At 39.3% G+C, this 22653-nt stretch overlaps 1 protein-coding gene and 1 long non-coding RNA gene across 2 annotated transcripts in view; one reads left to right on the forward strand and one right to left on the reverse strand.

The window, feature by feature from the left end:
• The first annotated feature begins 263 nt into the window (after positions 1 to 263).
• LOC132658192 (uncharacterized) lies at positions 264 to 14304 on the forward strand. The gene is made up of 2 exons (XR_009597468.1): positions 264 to 1286; positions 10002 to 14304. It is a non-coding gene; the product is annotated as an uncharacterized LOC132658192 (long non-coding RNA).
• Positions 14305 to 22041: 7737 nt separating this feature from the next.
• Positions 22042 to 22653, reverse strand: part of SYN2 (synapsin II) — a 216305-nt gene continuing 215693 nt past the window's right edge. Inside the window, exons 14-15 of the transcript XR_009597470.1 lie at positions 22362 to 22508; positions 22042 to 22246 (exon numbers count right to left, since the gene is read on the reverse strand). The gene's annotated coding sequence lies outside the window, so the exon portion shown is untranslated. The remainder of the gene's footprint in view (positions 22247 to 22361; positions 22509 to 22653) is intronic.

The following is a 22653-nucleotide window of genomic DNA, read 5'->3' on the forward strand; positions in this document are numbered from 1 at the left end:
GCCCGGGAGGATGCCCGCGGTCACGTCGGGGAGAGCCGACGAGGTGTGGGGCTCCCGAGCCGCCCCCTCTCCCGGCCCGCGGCTCTCGCCTTCGCACGGTGGTCTGCGGGTGTTTTTGTTGTTTCCCCTCAAGTCCTTTTCAGTAACATCAAAATTTCAAAAGGAAGAAAGAAAGAACTGAGGACGTACTAAGGATCACCTGGTTTATTTATTTATTTTAATCCCCTACCTAATGACGCTGCACACTTTCAGCTCCCCGCCCGGCCACCCCCACCCCCACCCCACTCAACACTTTCGCATTTCGTATTTCCCGCTGGTATTCGTGGTTCACTTAAAGTGACAAAGTTTGGTTGTAAAAATTTAAAGTATTCCTTAAACTCGTTGACAGAATTTTTGAAATTCTTTTAGCAGTGTTTCTGACGCCGAGGGAGCCGGACACTTGGCGTGTGTGGGTGGGGGGTGCGAGTGGGGCGGGGCCTGGGACTCAGGTTGGGAGAGTGAGGCGCAGTTTGGGTTCCAGCTGCCTCGTGCATGGACCGGGTGGACTCTGGGCACCTTCGTTTCCTGCCTCTCCCGTGAACCTGTCCAAAGCGGGGCTGAGAGATGGCCAACTAGAAAGCCTCTGGTCTTCTGGACATGAGGCCTTACTTACCGTGTCTGTTTCCGATCCTATTTGCTGAAAAGCACACCCTGTTCTGAGTCTGGCAGTCCTTGGGGAGCGAATAGAGCCCGTGATTTCAAGCAGCGTTATCAATTACTTGCCCACGATGCTCTCCACCTCTTTAGCACCTTAATTTGGCCGGTTCTTTTTCCTCTAGGGAAGCTGGTTCTTGTTTGCAGTTACAAGTAAAATATCGTGAGGATGTTTATCATCTTGGAGAACGTTCAGAATTTAATTCAACAGATCCATCTCCTCCGCCTGGCCCATAAAACAGGAAGTTGAAGAATCGTATCTCTTCTACTACTACTGCTAAGGCGCTTCAGTCGTGTCCGACTCTGTGCGACCCCATAGCCGGCAACCCACCAGGCTCCCCCGTCCCTGGGACTCTCGAGGCAAGAACACTGGAGTGGGTTGCCATTTCCTTCTCCAAAGTGTGAAAGTGAAGTCGCTCAGTCGTGTCCGACTCTTAGCGACCCCATGAACTGCAGCCCACCAGGCTCCTCCGTCCATGGGATTTCTCAGGCATGAGTACTGGAGTGGGGTGCCATTGCCTTCTCCAAATCATAGCTCTAGAGGGACTTAAAAGAAGACCATCACCGAAAAACCCTACTTCCTTGCCTGCCAGGTAGGTAGACAGTTTGACTCTGGCTCAGTATTCTCTGCTCAGACATCGAAGTGCTGCATGCGTCCCTCTTCTTGATTGCTCCAGACTGCCAATCTGCTTAAAAAAAAAAAAAAAAAAAAGCTGAAATATAATTTGTAGAATCTGACATTTAAATAATCTAATTTAAATGTACAACCCAATGAATTTTAGTTTATTGACAGAGTTTTCCCCCGCTTGTATTGCGAAATAATGGACATATATCACTACATAAGTTTAAAGTGTACAGCATGATGGCTTGATATATGGTATGTTGTGAAATGATTACAATAGGTTTAAGCAACATTCATATAGCCACAATAAAAACAGAAGCAAATGATTCTCCTTGTGATGAGAACTCAGGCTTTAAACTCTTAATAACTTTCTTAGTATCATACAGCAATGCTAACTATAGTCATCATGTTGTGTGTTACATCTCTAGGACTAAATTATTATTTCTTCCAGTCTTACTGAGATATAATTGACATACAGCACTGTCTAACTTCAAGGTATATAGCATAATGATTTGACTTATATGCATCATGAAATGACCATCACAGTATAAGTTTAGTGAATATCCATCATCTCTAGTAGACTTAAATTATTTTATAACTGAAAATTTGTACCTTTTGACTATCCTTTAATTCCCCCCCCCCCACATCTGGTAGCCACAGATTTATAGGTTTAATTCTTACTTTTAGGTCTGCGATGTAATTTTGAGTGAAATTTTTTGTATGGTGTGAGGTAGGACCAATCTGCTTTTGGTGGAGAAATACTCATAATTAAACAATATTGACTGAATGGAATTCCATCATAGTAAGCGTTCCCCAGCTACAAGGGCTTATTCCAAATACTGAGGTTTGGTCCTAGGGCATTTAACTTCCCTGGTGGCTCTTTGGTAAACAGTCTGCCTGCAATGCAGGAGAACTGGGTTCCATCCCTGGTTGGGGAAGATCCCCTGGAGAAGGAAATGGCAACCCATTCCAGTACTCTTGCCTGGAGAATCTCATGGACAGAGTATCCTAGTGGGCTGCAGTCCATGGTGTCGCAAGAATTGGACACAACTTAGTGATTAAACCTAGCTGCCTACCTAAGCTCATAACTGGTGCAACATTTTTTATAGTTGATCTGAATACTTTCTAAATTTCCTTCCAGATTTTTTTAAAAGTGATTTTTCTACTATATATAAAATAGGTTAACAACAAGGACCTACTGTATAGCACAGGGAACTATACTCCATATCTTAAGCCTATAATGGAAAAGAACCTGAAAAAGAAGATATAAATGTATAACCAAATCACTTTGCTATATACTTGAAATTTTCAACACAACATTGTAAATTAACTGTACTTCAATGAAAAATGTGATTTAAAAAAAGTAACCTATACTTAGTGAAGCCTAAAAATGTAAGAAGTTAAGCAATAGGAAAAGAAATAGCATAAGCCTGTTTTTTAAACTACTGGTCTTGATTTATTAGTGGATTATGAAATCAGTTAGTGTGTCATAGCCAAATACTTCTTATAAGTCAAATAATACAGAACAGAATAGAAACTATCAGCATTCTCTCCTAAATTAACTGTTGCTTCATTGTATTATGTGTGTGTGTTTGTGTGTACCAGCAGTTGACGTAAAATTTGTTTTCTTACTGTGTTTGGGGCTACATTTTCAAAACTTGGACAGACAATGTATAGACTATAGTTGCAGAATTCTTTCATCCCACAGACATTTACTGAATTTTGTGTCAGGCCCTCTGCTAAATTCTGGGGATAACATGATAAATAACACGTGGTCTCTGCCCTGCAGCAGCGCACACATGCAGTTCTATCCACATGTAATTTCTAGAAATGAAAGATTGTGCCTTGGTTCACTTTCCCCGGCTACAAGGGCTTATTCCAAATACTGAGGTTTGGTCCTAGGGCACTTGTTTTATTTTTTTATTTTTTTGCAGTTAATGCTCAGTTGTTTATCTCACTTGAGATTTGCAGGCATATTTGCTTTTCTTCTAACTAGGGGAACTTTGTTCCCAGGTTCATAATTACATACTATGTTTATTGTATTGGGAAGGAAGTACAGGTCTAGTCATGGGAGTTGCCCTTAACTGAATCGATTTCCAGTTTATTCCAACTATACTTAAACTACCCCTACTGACCTCAACTTTTTGGTTTTGTTTTGTTTTGTTTTCTTCTCAGTCCTCAGATATTTTTGAATACTGGTATATTATTTTTGAAATCATGACAAAATGTTATTTTCTAGGCATTTAGCAAAACAGTGTTGGCATCAGTATTGAATGACATTTAACCATGTTGCAGACTGAGGCTAGGAAAATTAATATGCTGCATTTCTGGTCATCCAGTGAGGGAGGAGGGCCGCTTCTTTACAGCAGCTGTGTGCTGCCATGGCCCTGCACTTGTTCCTCTATCTGCAATACCATTTCTCAGTCTCTAGACACCGTAAATTCCCAGGAGGTTTATGAGATCTTAATTTAAAATTAAAAAAAAATTATAACCAGTTCAACATGTTGGACAAGTTAAACACACACACACACACACAAACACATATTTTGTGAATGACTGTTGTGTTTCTACACATGGTTTTTAAATCTAGTTATGAAGTTTTGCCTGCGAGCTCTTAATTTCAGTTGAATTTTATTACGGTCCTTTTCTCCTTCTCTTGCTAGTCTGTCTCTCTTACCTTGCCTCTCGCCAAATGACTTGCTCCTTTTTATAAGGTCTTAAGTACCAAAGCCAGGCTTGCAATCCATTTCTTCTGATTTTCAATTGTCTGATCCTTTCCCTATACATCTCTGGTTAATTCACATTCTATTTCTGTTTGGTGTGATCGCCTATAAATAAAAGAGAATTTTGCCAGAATATTTTAATAAATGCTTGATTATATATAAATTATTAGGTTATAATATAATACAGCTATTGGTTCAAAATTTTAAAAATGGAAAATACACACAACTTTGTATTTTATTTTCTCTTAATACCCCAATTTACAGCTTTCTTTTAGATAATTTGAAAAGATTGAAACAGACATAATTTTAAGGCCATTTCTTTGGTGACTCCTAGTTTTGAAAATGCTTTATCTCTCATAATTTGTAATAATAATATTTAATTCCAAGGAAATTCCATTTTGTGGTTTCAGCAGTTTTGAGTTAGATGATTTAAATGTTAAAGTTTAAATTGTTTAAAATATCTTTTAAACGTTCAAAAAATACTTTTGCTATTTAGATAATAAATAAATAAATAATAAACAGTAATAAATAAATAATAATAATAATAATAAAACAGAGTTTTGCCCTGCTTTCTCAGTTTTTCTTCATTCTTCCCCTATCCCCAGGAATTGATGTGTTTTGCCTTTCAGATTGCCCTGTAAATATCAAGAGGTAGGAAGTAGTCAGCTGTTAGGAAAAGAAGAATGCCAAGCAGGGTTTTCAGTTCAGAAGAATTGTCCTACCTTCTATTTGTCTGTTCAAGAGTTTCATTTTCATGAAGTAATGGTAGAATGGAAAGAGCCCTAACCTTTATCTCTGCTCACTGTGACCTAAAGCAAGAGACCCACCCTCTCAGGCTTAGTTTCCTCATCTAGAAAATGGAAATATATTCTCATACTCTCATCAGTGACATAATTGAGGAAATATCAAGTCAGGCTCCTGGTAGGAACTCAGGAATGTGGCTTATCAACTAGGTGAAAGCTGTTAGACTGTTGCTGTTGTTGTTGTTTTTTCTGATAGTCACTTGCATTAATACACAGTTTGGATGCTAAACTGAGGATTTGTTCATATACATATTCATCTTTAGTCATCAGCCTACATGGATACTCTACCATCTTTCTTGCATGTAAAAAAATCACTAGCCAAAATAAGTAGATTTTGAAATAGCTATGAATCCCAGATATCTGTATAAGAATGGTTTTCTCAGGACATGCATGGAACTTACAGGTCCTAGGCTTTGTCACATGAAACAAAAAGCAAAACAAAACAAAACCCCCTTTTTATGATGGAAAACATTAGACAAGTATAGAAGTAGGCAGAATAGTGTAATGAATCCCCCTTGTACCCATAACCTGGTTTCATTCTATCGCTAATCCTGTTCCATCTTACCCGCCTTCCTCTTCTGTACCATTCTAAAACCCCTTAAAGGAATTTCATCATTTAAAAGATGGTTCAAACAGTTAGCTCTGGTAGATTTTCAATTTATCAGAAAAATTTCTCTGCTAATATTTTCACAACTCTTCATGTCCATCGTGGGTGTGTTGCAAAACGTGCTCACAGCTCAGAGGGCTGCCATCTGCTTACTCTGGAGTTTTAGGACCTGAGGATGTAAATGCTGTGTCCAGGCTGAGAAATGGGCAAGGCGCTTGGACTTGGGAAAAGACAGTTACGGTATTTCAGTTGCTAACAACAGGACCACCAGAACAGAAAAACATAAACAAAATCCTGTGTGTCTGTGATGTATCTGTCTTCCCTTACTAAGATGCAAGCACTTTGACAGCAGAAGCTGTGGTTCATTGATTTTTTTCTACCCAGGACCTGTTGCCCCACATGGCTTGAAACCAAATAAGTGGGCCATCAGTGTTTGTTGAATGATTGATTGCTGAGTGTTTAACTTGCAAACCTAAGCCTACTATTAAGCAAATAATTCAAATGTCACTTTGTCAAGAGATCCTCCATCACTATGGTTCTTTATTCTAACAGTTTTCTTTTTCTTTCTATACGTATCGCTACCCGAAATTATATTTTTAACATTTATTTATTGTTTGTTTTCCCGCTCTGGAACCTGAACCCCATGAAAGCAGCAATTTCTTTTTTTAGAGACTATTATTTTAGAGCAGCCTCAAGTTCACAGCAAAATTAAGACAAAGGTACAGAGGTTTGTCAAAGGTACAAAGGTACAGAGGTTTGACAAAGGTACAAACCCCTAAGGCTGTTTGTTTGTTTGTTTAATTTGCTGTTGTGACCTTGGCTTATGGTATGCCTAACATATGGTAAATGTTTTTATTATTGGAAAAATAGTAATGCCATAAATTCAGTCACCTTTAGACGCTGTATTTTCATCATTCATGTCTACAAAGTTGAGGGATATCATTTATGTCAATGATATCCCTCAAGATATCTCAGCCTCAACTACTGAACTGAGCCTTACCTAGGTAGCCACAAGCCTTTCTGTCTTTATGAACATAATTTTAATTTGAATATTTGGACCCATGTGCCAACTTTGCTCTTGATCCAAACAGCTGCTGCTACTGATACACAGTATCAAACTGAGGATGGGGAAGTTTGAACCAAAGCCTGAGGAGCGCATGTTCAGCGACTCTGTTTCCACGGTGACAGTCCTGTCACATAATTTCCCTTATCCCTTTTTACAGAAGAGGTTTTCAGGCACACAGGGGCCTATTTCTGAAATGCCTTAAGGTACAAAGGTGTGAACTAAGCTAGCAGTAGAATTCTTGCTGCCCTGGCCATCCCCACAACTTTCTCTCCAGTCCTGGCACTGATACCTACAAGGAGCACTTTTCACGCATCTGAGACAGGCAACGTGGACCCACTTTCTGGAGATGATGTTTAGGCCTGCAGTACACTTGTGTTTTGCATTTTTACTGCCTTTTAAATGAGTAACTGATAGATTGACCATGAATCGCCTTTATATGTTTAGGAACTTTTGTACACTAGCGGGAACGGGTAGGGAGGGCGTTGGGAGATGTGTGTGCTTTACAGTACTTTGTTAAAACTCAGCATTCAGAAAACGAAGATCATGGCATCTGGTCCCATCACTTCATGGCAAATAGATGGGGAAACAGTGGAAACAGTGACGTACTTTATTTTGGGGGGCTCCAATATCACTGCAGATGGTGACTGCAGCCAAGAAATTAAAAGACACTTGCTCCTTGGAAGAAAAGTTGTGACTAACCTAGACAGCATATTAAAAAGCAGAGAGATTACTTTGCCGACAAAGGTCCATCTAATCAAGGCTATGGTTTTTCCAATAGTCATTTATGGATGTGAGAGTTGGACTATAAAGAAGTGCCAAAGAATTGATGCTTTTGAACTGTGGTGTTGGAGAAGACTCTTGAGAGTCCCTTGGACTGCAAGGAGGTCCAACCAATCCATCCTAAAGGAGATCAGTCCTGGGTGTTCATTGGAAGGACTGATGGTAAAGCTGAAACTCCAGTACTTTGGCCACCTCATGCGAAGAGTTGACTCATTGGAAAAGACCCTGATGCTGGGAGGGACTGGGGGCAGGAGGAGAAGGGGACGACAGAGGATGAGACGGTTGGATGGCATCACCGACTCAATGGACATGAGTTTGAGTAAACTCTGGCAGTTGGTGATGGACAGGGAGGCCTGGCCTGCTGCAGTCCATGGGGTTGCAAAGAGTCAGACATGTCGGAGCTACTGAACTGAACTGAACTGAACTAAACTGAATACTTTGTTTACTGACAGTGTATCTGGCAGCCACTCTTCCTACCACTGTGATATGGGTACATGGAATATTGTTTCCTCCCAAAAGTATTTTTCTGATTTCAATCTCCTATAATTATCCATTTATTCTCTCAAAATTTCAGTAGGTCAATTTCTGCATACCATCACTTAGAATGCAGAATTTAAAAAAATTTTTTTTATTCCTGTGGTAGTAAGAAGTTGATTCTTCCCTGTACAGGGATTTAAGAAGGTAAATTTAATTGACCTCTTTAACTGTTCTCCTGCCAAGTGGAATTGCAGTGGCTTAGATGAATTGCATCATTTGTTAATGACAGAAATGGAATTATTAGCACTTAGGGCAATATTTAGTCTGGTTCTACAGAACATAATTCTCATTATGATTTTTCAATTACTATATTTAATACTAGACTAACTAGACATTCCCCCCACCTCCAAGTTTTAAATCTATCAGGTAGCATGCTTAAAAGAAGCAATGTTGTATAAAACCAATAAAATATTTACAAATCCACAAAAATCAGTAACAACTGTAACATAGGGGCAACAGAAGTCAATACAACCAAATAATGGAAGGATACTTAAATCTAAGAGGAAAAGAGAGAATAGAAAGAAATCACAGCTCTGGACTTTTATGTAAATTGTGACTGTTTTCTTTTTAATTATATATTTTTTAATGTCAGAATATAAGCTTCCTGTAAAAAGTCAAGCCACCTGTGTACCAATGTTCATAGTCGCATTGTTCATAGTCGTAAAAAAGTGGGAACCATCCAGATGTCTATCAGTTGACAAATGGATAAACAGAATCAAGTCCTACAGTGGAACAGTATTCAGCCTTAAAAAGCAACAAAGTGCTGATAATAGAAGTATAAGCCGCAAAAGCGTTATGTTAAGTGAACAATGGCTTGAAGCTCAACATTCAGAAAACGAAGATCATGGCATCTGGTCCCATCACTTCATGGGAAATAGATGGGGAAACAGTGGAAACAGTGTCAGACTTTATTTTTGGGGGGCTCCAAAATCACTGCAGATGGTGACTGCAGCCATGAAATTAAAAGACGCTTACTCCTTGGAAGAAAATTTATGACCAACCTGGTGGTGGTGGTTTAGTCGCTAAGTCGTGTCCAACTCTTGCGACCCCATGGACTGTAGCTTGCCAGGTTCCTCTGTCCATGGGATGCTCCAGGCAAGAATACTGGAGTGGGTTGCCATTTCCTTCTCCAGGGGATCTTCCCGACCCAAGAATCAAACCCGGATCTCCTGCATTGCAGGCAGATTCTTTACTAACTGAGCTACAAGGGAAGTTCCCATGACCAACCTAGATAGCATATTCAAAAGCAGAGACATTACTTTGCCAACAAAGGTCCATCTAGTCAAGGCTATGATCTTTCCAGTGGTCATGTATGGATGTGAGAGTTGGACTGTGAAGAAAGCTGAGCACCAAAGAATTGATGCTTTTGAACTGTGGTGTTGGAGAAGACTCTTGAGAGTCCCTTGGACTGCAAGGAGATCCAACCAGTCCATCCTAAAGGAGATCAGTCCTGGATGTTCATCGGAAGGACTGATGCTAAAGCTGAAACTCCAATACTCTGGCCATCTCATGCGAAAAGTTCACTCACTGGAAAAGACTCTGATGCTGGGAGGGATTGGGGGCAGGAGGAGAAGGGACGACAGAGGATGAGATGGCTGGATGGCATCACCAACTTGATCGATGTGATTTTGAGTGAACTCCAGGAGTTGGTGATGGACAGGGAGGCCTGGCGTGCTGGGATTCATGGGGTTGCAAAGAGTCGGACACGATTGAGTGACTGAACTGAACTGAAGTGAACAGTCAGTCACAAAAGACTTCATATCATATTCCATTTGTATGAAATGTCCAGAATAAGCAAGTCCATGGTGCCAGAAAGAAGATTAGCTGTTGCCAGGGGATTTAAGGGGGCACAGAGAAAATCAGGACTGATTATTCACGAGCATGGTTTCTTTGGGGAGGGAGGGGTGATAAAATGTTCCAGGGAGTGGTGATGGTTGTACAACTCTGTTCCATATACGAAAACGTATTGAATTGTACATTGAAAAGGACGACTTTTATGGTCTGTGGATTATATCTCAACTAAAGAATGATGGGGAGAAAAAGATGGTTAATTATATCCTTCCCTTACCAAATAACACCCAGAATGTTTTTTATTTTCTCCAGCCACCTAGCCTTGTTTTTGTTTTTTTGTTTTTTTTTTTTTTTTTTTCCTCTTATTCTCTTATTCCAGGGCTGCAACAGACTACCATTCAGGTTATAACTCTGCCCATAGGAGCTGGCCAAGTGGAAAGAGGGTCTGATGTCCCAGCGATGCACTCATTCCACCTGAAAGAGAGGGTTCCTTCTAATTCATGTGAAGGTGACTTTGCCTGGGCTTTCGGAATCGGGACGGTTGGTAAATACATGTACTCAGTCTACTATAGAGTGACGTGAAAGTGAGAGTGAAGTCGCTCAGTCCTGTCCGACTCTTTGCGACACCATGGGCTGTAGCCTACCAGGCTCTGAGGGGCCTCTCAGTCCATGGAATTTTCCAGGCAAGAGCACTGGCGTGGGTTGCCATTTCCTTCTCCAGGGGATCTTCCCAACCCAGGGATCGAACCTGGGTCTCCCGCACTGCAGGCAGACGCTTTACTGTCTGAGCTACTATCTTGGATTAAAAATCAAGCACTTCATAAGTCAGAAAGAGAAAGACAGGTGCCCTATGATATCACTTATACGTGGAATCTAAACTGTGACACAAATGAGTCTAGGAAACGGAAATAGACTCGGACACAGAGAACAGACTGCTGGTTGCCATGGGGGAGCGAGGGTGCGGGAGGGGCGGATTGGGAGTTGGGGGTTAGACGATGCAACCTATTACATGTAAAATGGGTAAACAAGTTCCTACTGTATAGCATGGGGAGCTGTTGATCTATTCAGTACACTGTGATAAATCACAACGGGGAAAGAATATTTAAAAAACAAGATACACGTATAATTGAATCACTTTTCTGTGTCACGGCAGAAATTAACCCAACATTATAAATCAACTATATTTCAATTTTAAAAATTCGGTAAAGAAGTCAAGCACTTCATTTTACTCTAATGCTGTAGTGGGATTATTTTCTAGAAGCAAACACTCTTTGGGCCTCTCTTTACAAGTTGGGTTGAAAATTATCTGATTAAGCTTTAAAAAAGTACATTTCTATTTTAAATATGTTATACAGGTCCTTTAAACTTGCCTTTTTTGTTTAAAAAGGATTTGGTGTATTGTTCAACTTACATTATGATCCTCCAATACAGTTTTTATATTTGATACCATCACTACTAAGAGGATATCCTGATGCTGATTTGTTCTAACAATGCAACTTTTCTGAAGGCATTCTTGTAGAGATTTCAAAAGAGCTCAAATAATAGTATTTTCTACACTAAATTTAATCAGTGAGTCAATGCACATTTATTGAGTTATTATTATGTTCAAAATAACAGTCTATTCCAAACAGGAAGAACCCCCAAATAATGGTACTTTACATACAAAGTACTTGTGTACTTAGCATATAGTGGGTACTCAATAAATACTAGTAGATGAATTGATGAATAAGAGCAATTTTGTTTGTGATACCTAAACACTGACGAATCGATGCTTTTGAACTGTGGTGTTGGAGAAGACTCTTGAGAGTCCCTTGGACTGCAAGGAGATCCAACCAGTCCATTCTGAAGGAGATCAGCCCTGGGATTTCTTTGGAAGGAATGATGCTAAAGCTGAAACTCCAGTACTTTGGCCACCTCATGCGAAGAGTTGACTCACTGGAAAAGACCCTGCTGCTGGGAGGGATTGGGGGCAGGAGGAGAAGGGGACGACCGAGGATGAGATGGCTGGATGGCATCACAGACTCGATGGACGCGAGTCTGAGTGAACTCCGGGAGATGGTGATGGACAGGGAGGCCTGGCGTGCTGCGATTCATGGGGTCGCAAAGAGTCGGACACGAATAAGCAACTGAACTGAACTGAACTGAACTGAAACACTGACAAATAACCCTAGAATTTAATAGGTCCTTAATTCTACCATTAGAGGAAGAAGGGAAGCTGATGTAAAGAATGTGATAAAACGAATGACTGCTTCTAAGATCAATCCCACAGCTCTGGCAAACTAACCATTGTTTTAGTGTTAAATATTTGTAGCTGCCAATTTTCTTCAGCAGTTTTTTTGTCTACTTTGCCTGTGTGTATATGACAGAGTATTTATTGTTAACTTTCATGAATATTTGAAGTGTTTCTACATAAAAACCAAGGATCAGTGGTTCTCAAATCTGGCTGCACGTCAAACAGTCAGTGTTTTTTGCTTGTTTGTTTCCAGTCCTGGAAAGATGGGATCCAGGATTCCCAGACTAACCAGTACCACCTGCTTGAGCTCGTGAATCAAATTTAAGAAGCATCTTAGGTGATGATTTTAAGTTTTATTTTTAACTACACAAGGTATATAGGAACAGAATTTTTTTCATTAAAAAATGGAAAGGTTTTGAATAATGCCAAATTCTCATCGTTGGTCCCAATCTCACTTCGTTCCTTCCTTGACACAGGTGTGCTCCTTTCGCACAATAAAAATTTGAGAACCACTGCCATAATCAAGAGGTCAGAAGCAGTAAACTGTAGACTCAGATACGAGGCCACATTTTTAGTGTTTTCTCTATTGTGGAGTCGCAAAAAGTCATGCGTGTGCGCACATGCACACACACACACACACACACACACTGTTGTGTGAATTACAGAGTCCAAGCCCCAGTTAAGACAAAACTCCCTTTTCAAGTATTTGAGGGCCATCATTTAAGATGATATCTTACCAAAAGAATCTCTTCCTTCTCACGAAAAAAAAAATGTTTAATTTCAGTTACCCTCAGTGAGAAATGTGAGCAATGGAAATAGTAAACATATTCCGTGTATGGGGAAAACAGTTGGTATTCGGTAAACACCAAGTAATTTATTGACTTGGCAAGGATCCCTTGAACTCTAGTATATAGTTAACTCTTACTTATCGAGGAACGAATTTTACTATTTTGGAACTTGTAAGGTCATTGAGCCTCCTCTTGTAATTTGACTAAATTCTAGACTATGGACTGTGTGCCTGAGATAGCAGAGGAATTAACCAGGCTGAAGGGGATGGGGGTGGGGAGGCTGGTCGAGGTTCGCTGTCAAGTCCCTATTACATCCTCTTTGCCACATCCTCTTTGCCACTCACAGTGTTAGCTGGAAGAGAAACATCCTGCTTTTAGGGAGCTTATTGTCCTGTAGAGGAGGCAGAGAGTTCAAGAAAAGTAGAATACAATGGGTAAGTACAAATGAAAGAGGGGCTACATGATTCTGGAGGGTACACAGAAGGGCTGGGAAGGGAAGTGGTACCCGAGCTTAATCTTGAAGGATGAGTACAATGCAGCCATATTAATAATAAACATATTGAGGAGGTAAAGTCCAAGACCTTTACAAAGAAAAACAGAAGAAAAGGATTTGCTCCAACTTGAGCAATTAATAAGCTGAGTTTGAGACACACTGAGTTTTCAGTGTTGGTTGTACGACGGGATCCAGGTGAAGATGTCCATGGACGATTGGCACCCCATGCCTGTAACTTTGGAAGGGATTCTCAGATGGAAATTCAATGGAGTTGTCATCATACGCTAGCAGTTGAAGCCTTTGATGTGCCTGGGTTGCCAGGGGGAGCAAGAAAAGGAGGCTGAAGAGAAATCTCTGCAGGTGATGAACTTGTAAGGGATAGAAGGAATCTGAGAAGGAGCCACGGCAGGGATAGAAAAAGGAAAGATGAGAACAGCATGGTACAGTGAAAGTCAAAGGAAGAGGCAGACGATACCGTCAGATGGCACAGAGCCGTCAGTTAAGACCAGCCTGGTGACTTTGGTGGAGGAGGAGACAGAGGCAGAGACCACGTTGGTCAGGAGCACTTACTGAGCATCTACTGTGTGCCAGGCATTGTAAGGTATCCTGCTGTTTAATTTTTACTGTAGCCCTCTGAGCTATTAAGGCACCATCCTCACATTACAGCTGAGTCAATGAGGCACCGAAAGGCCTTGGCCAGAGACAAGACGACTTGCCTGCGACAGATGGACACTAAGCCAGCTCTACCTAACTCTGGGTCCAGCCTCTCAGCCACTGCTGGTGTCCAGTGGTGGTGAAAACTGGAGATAATGAATGTGGGGCAACTCTTTAGAAACGTTTGTCAGTGAAGGAAAGAAGACAGATGTTACAAAGGAGAAGCTGGGTCTCAATAAAGTGGTTTTTATTTTTGTTTTTAGGATTAGAGAGGTTTGCCCATGATGATAAGCTGAGGACCAGCACTAGTGAGAAGGAAAACAGTTGTCTCTAGCATGAAGTGTTGATGTATTTCTAATCAGAACAGATCTGGGGAGAGGCTGTCAGTTTAAATAGCTGAAGCTGTTTGGTACACTTTATGTATGTCAGTACACTTTATGAAAGAAATCACCTTCAGTGGGTGTCCATCCGGTTTTTCCTCACTCTGGAATCCATTAAAATGTAATTAATATCATTCACGATAAAGTAGACTGAATTTCGTATTTCACTACAATTCACAACTTTACTCACCATATCAAAGTTGGCCCTACCTATCTACGCTCAAGGTCAATACTAACAGTCAGAGATAGGCCTCATTTACACGATCCCTTCCTATGTTCACACGATAAAATCTAGCATTTTCTTTCCCTTTCATCAGCTGCTATGCTCTGGTGGAATGCTCAGAGTTCTTTTCTTCATAACAGAAAAAAAAAAAAAAGTTGCCCATTGCAGAGCTCCTAGGTGATCCTGCTGGTACTACAACTGACTAGTTTCTTTTTTTTTTTTTTTTTAAATACTTATTTTTTTTTATTTATTTGGCTGCGTTGGGTCTTAGCTGGGGCGTGTGAGTTCTAGTTCCCTGACCAGGGATCGAACCTGGCTCACCTGCATTGGGAGCTCAGAGTCTTAGCCACTGGACCACCAGGGAAGTCCCAACAACTGACTAGTTTCGTTTCTCCCAAATCTTGTTTTCAAAAAAAGTTATGCCGTGTGTGGGTAAACCTTATCTAAACTGAACTTCTAGTAATTACACTAGAAGTGTTAATTGCTCACTCGTGTTTGACTCTTTGCAATCTCATGGACTGTAGCCCACCAGGCTCCTCTCTTTGTGGAATTCTCCAGGCAAGAATACTGGAGTGGGTTGCCATTCTCTTCTCCATAGAATCTGCCAGACCCAGGGATCAAACCAGCGTCTCCTGCATTGCAGGTAGATTCTTAACTGTCTGAGCTAACAAGGAAGTCCAATTATACTAGAAAGGGCAGTAAAATTCAACATGTTTAGTTTATAAAGGACTCATACTGAATTCCCTACTGAGACCCTCCAGAGTTCTTTGTAGCTTTCTCTCCAAAAGACCATAGTTTTGCTGCTCTGCAAATGTGCTAAGTCGCTTCAGTCATGTCCGACTCTTTGCAACCCCATGGACTGTAAGCCCACCAGGCTCCTCTGTCCTTCTGAATCATAGAGAATTAACTTATGGTTACCAGGGGGGAAGAATAGAAGGAAAGGTAGATTGGGAGTTTGGGATTGACATGTATACATTGCTGTACGTATAAAGATAACCTTGGAGAAGGGGATGGCAACCCACTCCAGTGTTCTTGCTCGGTAAATCCCATGGACAGAGGAGCCTGGCGGGCTACAGTCCATGAGGTCACAAGGAGTCGGACTCTACTGAGCAACCAACATGAACACTTTCACACTCAGGATGGATTTTCTAGCTCCAACTTACTCCTGGGGAACTGTGCTTTGTGTAAAAATAAAGACTATTGTTTACGAAAAAATAAATAGATAACCAACAAGGAACCTACTGTACAACATAGGGAACTCTGCTCTATGCTCTAATAACCTAAATGGGAAAAGAACAGATACATGTGTTCATATCACTGAATCGCTCTGCTGTTCACTTGAAACTAACACGACATTGTTAATCAACGATACTCCAAAATGAAATAAAAATTAAAGAAATCATAGTCTAGGTCATAAAGGTCTCATTTTTATACCTTTAGACATACTGGGACTTCCCGTGCTGAGGCTCCAGTGGCAGGGCTGTGGGGAAAAATGCAAAGTAACTGTGCCTGCATCTCCTCCAGGAGCTTTCAGCTTTCTTAGGAGAGATTTGCTGGTTGCAGAAGTGACAAGAATTCAGAGTTGTGAAAGGCCGGTGAAACTGGTGAAATGATGTTGGGTCACCCTAATTTCTTCCATTTAAAGAAAATTACACCGGTAGTGCAGGAATTTATTTTTGTTGAAGGGGATACAGAAATATCTAGAGTAAACTGTAAAAGTTCCCCGTTACTTCCTCCCCACTTCCACTTCCCTTCCCAGAATGAGGCATCCTGTGCATTTTCATAGAGGTCCATACGGGCTTTAACATACACACTTTTATAGTTGTTTAGCCTAAATTATTTGAAATGCATTGTGCTGTGAATTTTCTCACTCAAGAAGTCCTTCCATGTCAAAACATATGTATTTAAAGTCACCGTGGAATACATTTTTAAATGTGTCTTACAGGAGGGTGAAATACCATGCCTAAGTTCTAAAACCTTTGATGGGCAAACAGTAGTGATTATATTCAATCACTTCCATGTTTAATTTCTTGTTTGAGAAAACTAAACCTCATAGGGATTTCCTCTTAACTTTTCCATCTTTTAAGAACATAGATTTAATGCACTATTTTGATGCATAAAAGACTATATGTAAGTATTTTGTTCAAAACAAAGTATTATAAGTATATACATATATATAATTTTACGCATTTATTTCTGGCTGCGCTGTCTTCGTCGCTGCAAGCGCTTTTCTTCCTTAGCTGTGGCGAGCGGGGGCTACTCTGGCTGGGGTGCCCGGGCTTCTCACTGCAGGGGCTTGTCTTGCTGGAGCGCAGGGCTCAGTAGCCGTGGCTCCCGGCCTCAAGAGCGCAGGCTCAGGAGTGGTGGCGCACAGATCCTGGGGCATGTAGGGTCTGCCTGGATCAGAGATCGAACCCGTGTCTCCTGCATTGGCAGGCGAATTCTTTACCACTGAGCCACCGGGGAAGCCCCAAAGTATTCTTAAAAGGAATACTTAAGCATAAAATACTAGAATATTACCTAACAAGCTACAGTTGAAAACTGTGGATCCCATTATGCAGAAACAGAATGAAATAAAAGAAAAATATTCTTATATATCTAACAATAATGGGAATTCTAATAGTGGCTAAGGGGTCCTTTTCTCATCATTGTTAAACTGATAACTAAAATCTTAAAGGAAAACCAAGATGCTGTGTACATCTTGTTTAAAAAAATATTTACATACACATGAATATAAAAATACCTAGAGAAAAATAAGTATGTTTTAACAGTGGTTATTGCTAGGTGGTATGATGTGTTCAAGGTTATTGTCAGTCTATTTTTTTCTGAACTTTCCAATTTAAAAAATAACAAGTACATGTTTCCTTAATTAGAAAAAATAAAATGAGTTAGCTATTAATGAACTGAATGACTATTTCTCTGGATTTAAGAAAAAGAACCGTGGCCTCTTTATATTTCCCCGTATTACTTTTACTCAAGTTAGCTGTCAAGCTTTCAAAATTTAGAAGAACAAAAAATAGCATTGGACCATTAAGCATAATGTATTAAGTTATAACCTCATGTCAGATAAACTAAAAAATAGACTTGTAAAGCATAAATAAAATACATCATCTAAAGTAGCTTGTTCTAGCAGTTCACAAAAGGCATTTTAATTGACTAATATCTGAGATTTCTTTTGTTAAATGATTGCTATATTTAATTTATAATTTGGCAAAATTCAGTTTTTCGAAAGCTTATTCTTGTCATTTCCAAAAAAAGACAGGGGAAAGGAGAGAGGAAGCTGTGTTTACTGGGAAAGTTGCAACATCAGTTCGTAAGTGCTTTTCGCTTTAGATATTTTTTTCAACTATTTCTCTTACATAAGACTCCTGTAATATCTCCATAGGGAGAAATAACCCTGGGTTGAATGATGTCTTTTTAATTTTTCCTCCAGATAGTGTTTACAAATCAACATGTAGCAGTGACTCCATATTCAGAGTTATTAGCCAATTCGGGTGTCCATTTGCCATTAAGGACAATTGGTAATTTTAACAATCAATGAGAGTTTATTTTAGGAGAAAACTAACTGAAATTTGCAGGAAATAACCTTTTTGTTCCCAAACAGCTGTCACTGAACACCATTATATCTACAACAATTAAAATTATCTCTGCTGACTTTTAGCATTTGGCACGGCTCCATTATTGTTCGGTTAAATATTTTTCAAGTTTGTTAGGACTTTTGCCCACTGTGTGCTTGCGGCCCTTCATTGTCAATATGTATCTTAGACTTCACCTTTGTGACATTATTTTTTTGTATTGTGGGAGAGCGTAATTTCTGAAGCCAGTGGCCTGAGAGATCAAGTAGTTATGTATTGGGAAATGGCAGTATACAGATTTACAAGTTACTTATGAAAATGTCATTGCAATGTATCTCATTATATTTGGCAACAGTCATCTTCTCTCTGTTTCTGGATCATCTCCCCAGAAACTTCCAGTTTAAAGAATTAGCTAATGTTTAGTTAACAAACAACAGAACAAGAGTGACACGTGCTGCCATTTGAATAACTTGAATTGAAAACTGATGAAAAATTCTAAGACCAGACTATCAATGCAGGAAATTGATTGTCAAAAACCGAACCAAAGAAGCACCAAAACATTCTATTCTGCATGCCAATAGAAGTCATAAACATGTTAGTTCAGCGTCTACCCTAAATGTTCTGTCTTAGAAAGAAATAACAAGCTTCAGGCCACCCAGTTTAAACCCTGAGTAAGGCTTCATGTTTGTTCATTTAATTTTGAAAGGAAGTAAATATTTGTCTTCAGAAATGATTAGTTAAATGTTGAGATATAATAAGTAGCTTAAGGAACACTAAATGCATCATCAGGTGAAATATCTTGGACTTTGATTCCTTTTACTTGGTGACTGTATTTTTGAGGAAAAGAATTTATTTGCCATAATTTATTCAGACCAAAAAGTTATTTGAAAATATGTAACAGTTAGTACTCATTGTTTAAACCTAGGATACTGATACCAAAAGAACATTTCTTATAACCTAATATTACTGAACACTTCCAAGCCCATAATCACTCAGAAAAAACAACAAACAAAAACCCCAAGCAAACAACAAAAATGCCAACTGGAAAAGATTTAAAGGGGCTCACAGGGTAAAATTTATTTAAGCATCTTCAACCTGCAGGTAGTCAAAGCGCTGTAAGCTTTGTGTGATGTATTTAGGGCTCATCAATTTGCACACGTGGTCTTTAGGCTAACTCCCTTTGATGATCTTCCCTCCATTATGTCACAGCAGATATTTTTATTTCTGAATCTCTCTCCCGATTTCACATAAGCAAATCCAAGACTTTTTTTTTGAGGAGAGATAGTAGCTAATAAAACTTTTCCCATCTTAGGAAGTTGTAAAGGAAGGGCATGCAATGTATTATTTAAAATTCAGATGCAAAACTTGCGTTAAATTTAAAATCAACTGACAACCTGAAGACAAATACCTCAAATTGTTAAAAGGTCTTATCTCTAGGGTTTGGTATACTGGTGATTTTTCTTTTCCTGCTATTTCCTGAACTTTTCAGAAATTCATGTGTGACTTTATTATTTAGTAAGGTATGGAGAAACAGGGAGAAGAGTGTTCTGTTGATCAAGAAAATGTGAATAAAATGTGTAAAGCACTGAGTTTTCTTAAGTAAGTCACTTTTTACAAGTTACAAACTTACTTTTGTAAAAATAATCCAGGCCTCCAAGCTCTTCCTCTCATTCGTGGAACATAAAGTATATTTTGGATCAAAACATGGAACATTCCAGACAATGTGAATCTGGAAAGGAACCGCACCTGTATCCCCACACAGCGCCAAAAAAATGTAGCTACTGAATAAATAGTCGTCCTAAATTAGGGGAAAGAATTAAAGCCCACTCTTCCACTTACTACTCAGCACAAAAGTGAAAGTTTTACTCTCAGCATGAATGTGATCGAATTTGTGGGATAGCAATTACTAGTGATAACATTCTTTTTTCAGAGTTTGATTATGCTGAGCAGTTTTCACACGGAAGAATGGATACTGCAAAGTATAACTCAGTGCTATATTTGAAAACTTCATGATTTTGAATCAAACTGGAGCTATTTACATGGTTTTAAAAAATTACTCGATTAATTATTTTCCTCAATGCTGCGAATGGTACCAAACAGAAAATATCATTTGAGAATTTGTTTACCTAAACAGATGCTTTTGGCAGGGATGAATTTAGTTTCCGCAGAAGTTCTTGTAAAAAAAAAATGTTTCTAGAATGGCAATTATTTAAAAAAAAAAGTGATCTTTTCATAGGAAAATGTGAAGCAATGTATGTGGAAAGCTGTGGAGTCTGGAGTTACAGGCAGATTAAGCAAGGATAACATTTTGTGGGAAAAAAAATTAAATGATAGTTAAGGATTTTTTTGACAAAAGTAATATATAGAACAAACTATTAATAACACTTTTAGGGATGAACTATTAGTACTGCTTTTTAAAAATAACAGAAGTTGTAAAAGAATTCCAGCACCAGAGAGGCATGAGATAAAGAAGGAAGTTGAGAAAGAAGGAGTATATGACTGGACATGTGACTTGGTCATATTTTTATTATCTTTGCAGAAAACCTCAGACAAACGAGGAAAGACGGTTGCAGAAAAGACCAGCTAAAATTGAGGTCTCTAGATGAGATCTTTGGTTGGATTTTATATTTTTATTTTTTTCTTAAAAAAAGTGTTTTTCAGGATATATTTCATGTAGAAAAATCCCTCAAATGGTCTATAGTTTACAACAAAAATTGAAAAGCAAATGAAGTATGTGAAACTCTTCTCAGACATAGAGGAGAGTTTAAAAATAAATCATCACCTTTGTGTTTTAAAGTTCAACAGATGTGTTATAGTGGTTAAAGTCTGATGCTTCTGCTGCTCTTATTGTTGCAGGCCTTTTGGCCATAATCTTGGCCAATGCTTGAGGAATCTCAGTTGCTAAAACTATATCCAATGTAGTAAAAGGATCTGATTTCTTTCTTCGTTAAACCTTTTCATTAATCTTCCATTTGTCAGAATCTGACGTTTCTCTTGAATTTGCGCTCTTCCATTTGAAGGTTTGATCATGCAATGCATTGTTTTATTACACACAAAACACGTGTGTGTGTGTGTGTGTGTGTGTGTGTGTGTGTGTGCCAAGCATTGTGTTAGGGACTTGAGACCCAATGCTGAAGAATTCAGAAAAGTTTCCCATTCTCATTGGTATAACCTGTATACCAAGTTCTTTCCCCGCAAAAGCTTGTAAATGTCCTAATGATCTCTACAGCGGTATCAAAAATAATCTCTCTAATTTGGAAAACCAAAACATTAGCCGTAATTTGTTTCTTAGTAATTTTCCACTTGCCAGTCATCCTGTCCTGGAACTCTTCAATCTCAGACCAAACCCCTCTACTGGTGTATGACTTTTCCCATGTGACCCTTTAAATAAATTCTAAGATTTTTCCCATAATTAATTAATCTCAGAAATCAAAATGAAACATGTCATCAGGGTCTTATTTAAAGCCAAGAAATTTATTGGCTATTGTCCAGCCTTCTTTCTAAATTAAACAACCCCAAAGACGACTCTCACCATCCTTGCTTCTTGATATTAGTCACTTTCTCTTTAGAGAACTAGGGCACATACAAGAAAGAGTTTTGATATGTCTGTGCTTTAACTAAGGCCACACTTTTGTTATTTCCGTGACACATAAGGAAATTTTCCTCTAAAATTTCCGTGTCTGTATTTCCTTAAAAAGATATAGGCACCCTATCCTATCCTTGGTAGTAAAATGCTATTACACCAATTTTTATTCTTTGAATGACCCAGACTATAGCAGCTTGGAATCTTTTCTCAAAGTCTGATTCTTTAGGCCTGGTAACAACTTAATGTACAACTAAATCTTTATGATTTATAGATGGATTACTTGAATTATACTTTATCTCTGCTGACTCAGCTCTTTCTCACTCTGGCACTTGAACCAGGTTCAAGGATGCTGAAAGAAGCTGAACTGAGTCAGGGTCATACATGTAAAGTGAAATCACTGGGGGTAGGGGTGTGTGTGTGTGGGGGGGGGTGTGGGTGTGGGTGTGTGTGTGTGTATGAGACAGAGAAACACAGAGAAGGACAGAGGCAAATTTAATTCCCAAGTCAAACTCCAGAGTGCCCTTTATTTTTTTTAAAGAATCTTTTGCTGTGTGCTTGTGTGTGTGCTAAGTTGCTTCAGTTGTGTCCGACTCTTTGCGACCCCATGGACTGCAGCCCGCCAGGCTCCTCTGTCCATGGGATTCTCCATGGAAGAATACTGGAGTGTTGCCATGTCCTCCTCCAGGGGGACTCTTTTGCCGAGGTAGACAAAAAAAAAAAAAAAAAGAGCTAAAGAGATATCATGTGATATCACTTATACACGGACTCTAAAGCACGACACAAGTGAACAATCTGTGAAACACTCACCGTCATGGAGAGCAGACTTGTGGTCGCCACAGAGAGGGGCTGGAGAAGGGGTGGGTTGAGAGTCTATTAGCAGATGCAAATTATCACATATAGGGTGCATAAACAACAATGTCCTGATGCACGGCACAGGGGACTAGACTCAGTATCCTGTGATAAACCATAGTGGAAAAGAAAACGAACAATAATGCATATATATGTATAACTGAATCACCTTTCAGTACAGCAGAAATCAACACATGGTCAATCAACTATACTTCATTTTTTTTTTATATAAGGAGGGAAAAACAAAAAA

This window comes from Ovis aries, chromosome 19 (genome assembly GCF_016772045.2).
Source record: "Ovis aries strain OAR_USU_Benz2616 breed Rambouillet chromosome 19, ARS-UI_Ramb_v3.0, whole genome shotgun sequence".
NCBI lineage: Eukaryota > Metazoa > Chordata > Mammalia > Artiodactyla > Bovidae > Ovis > Ovis aries.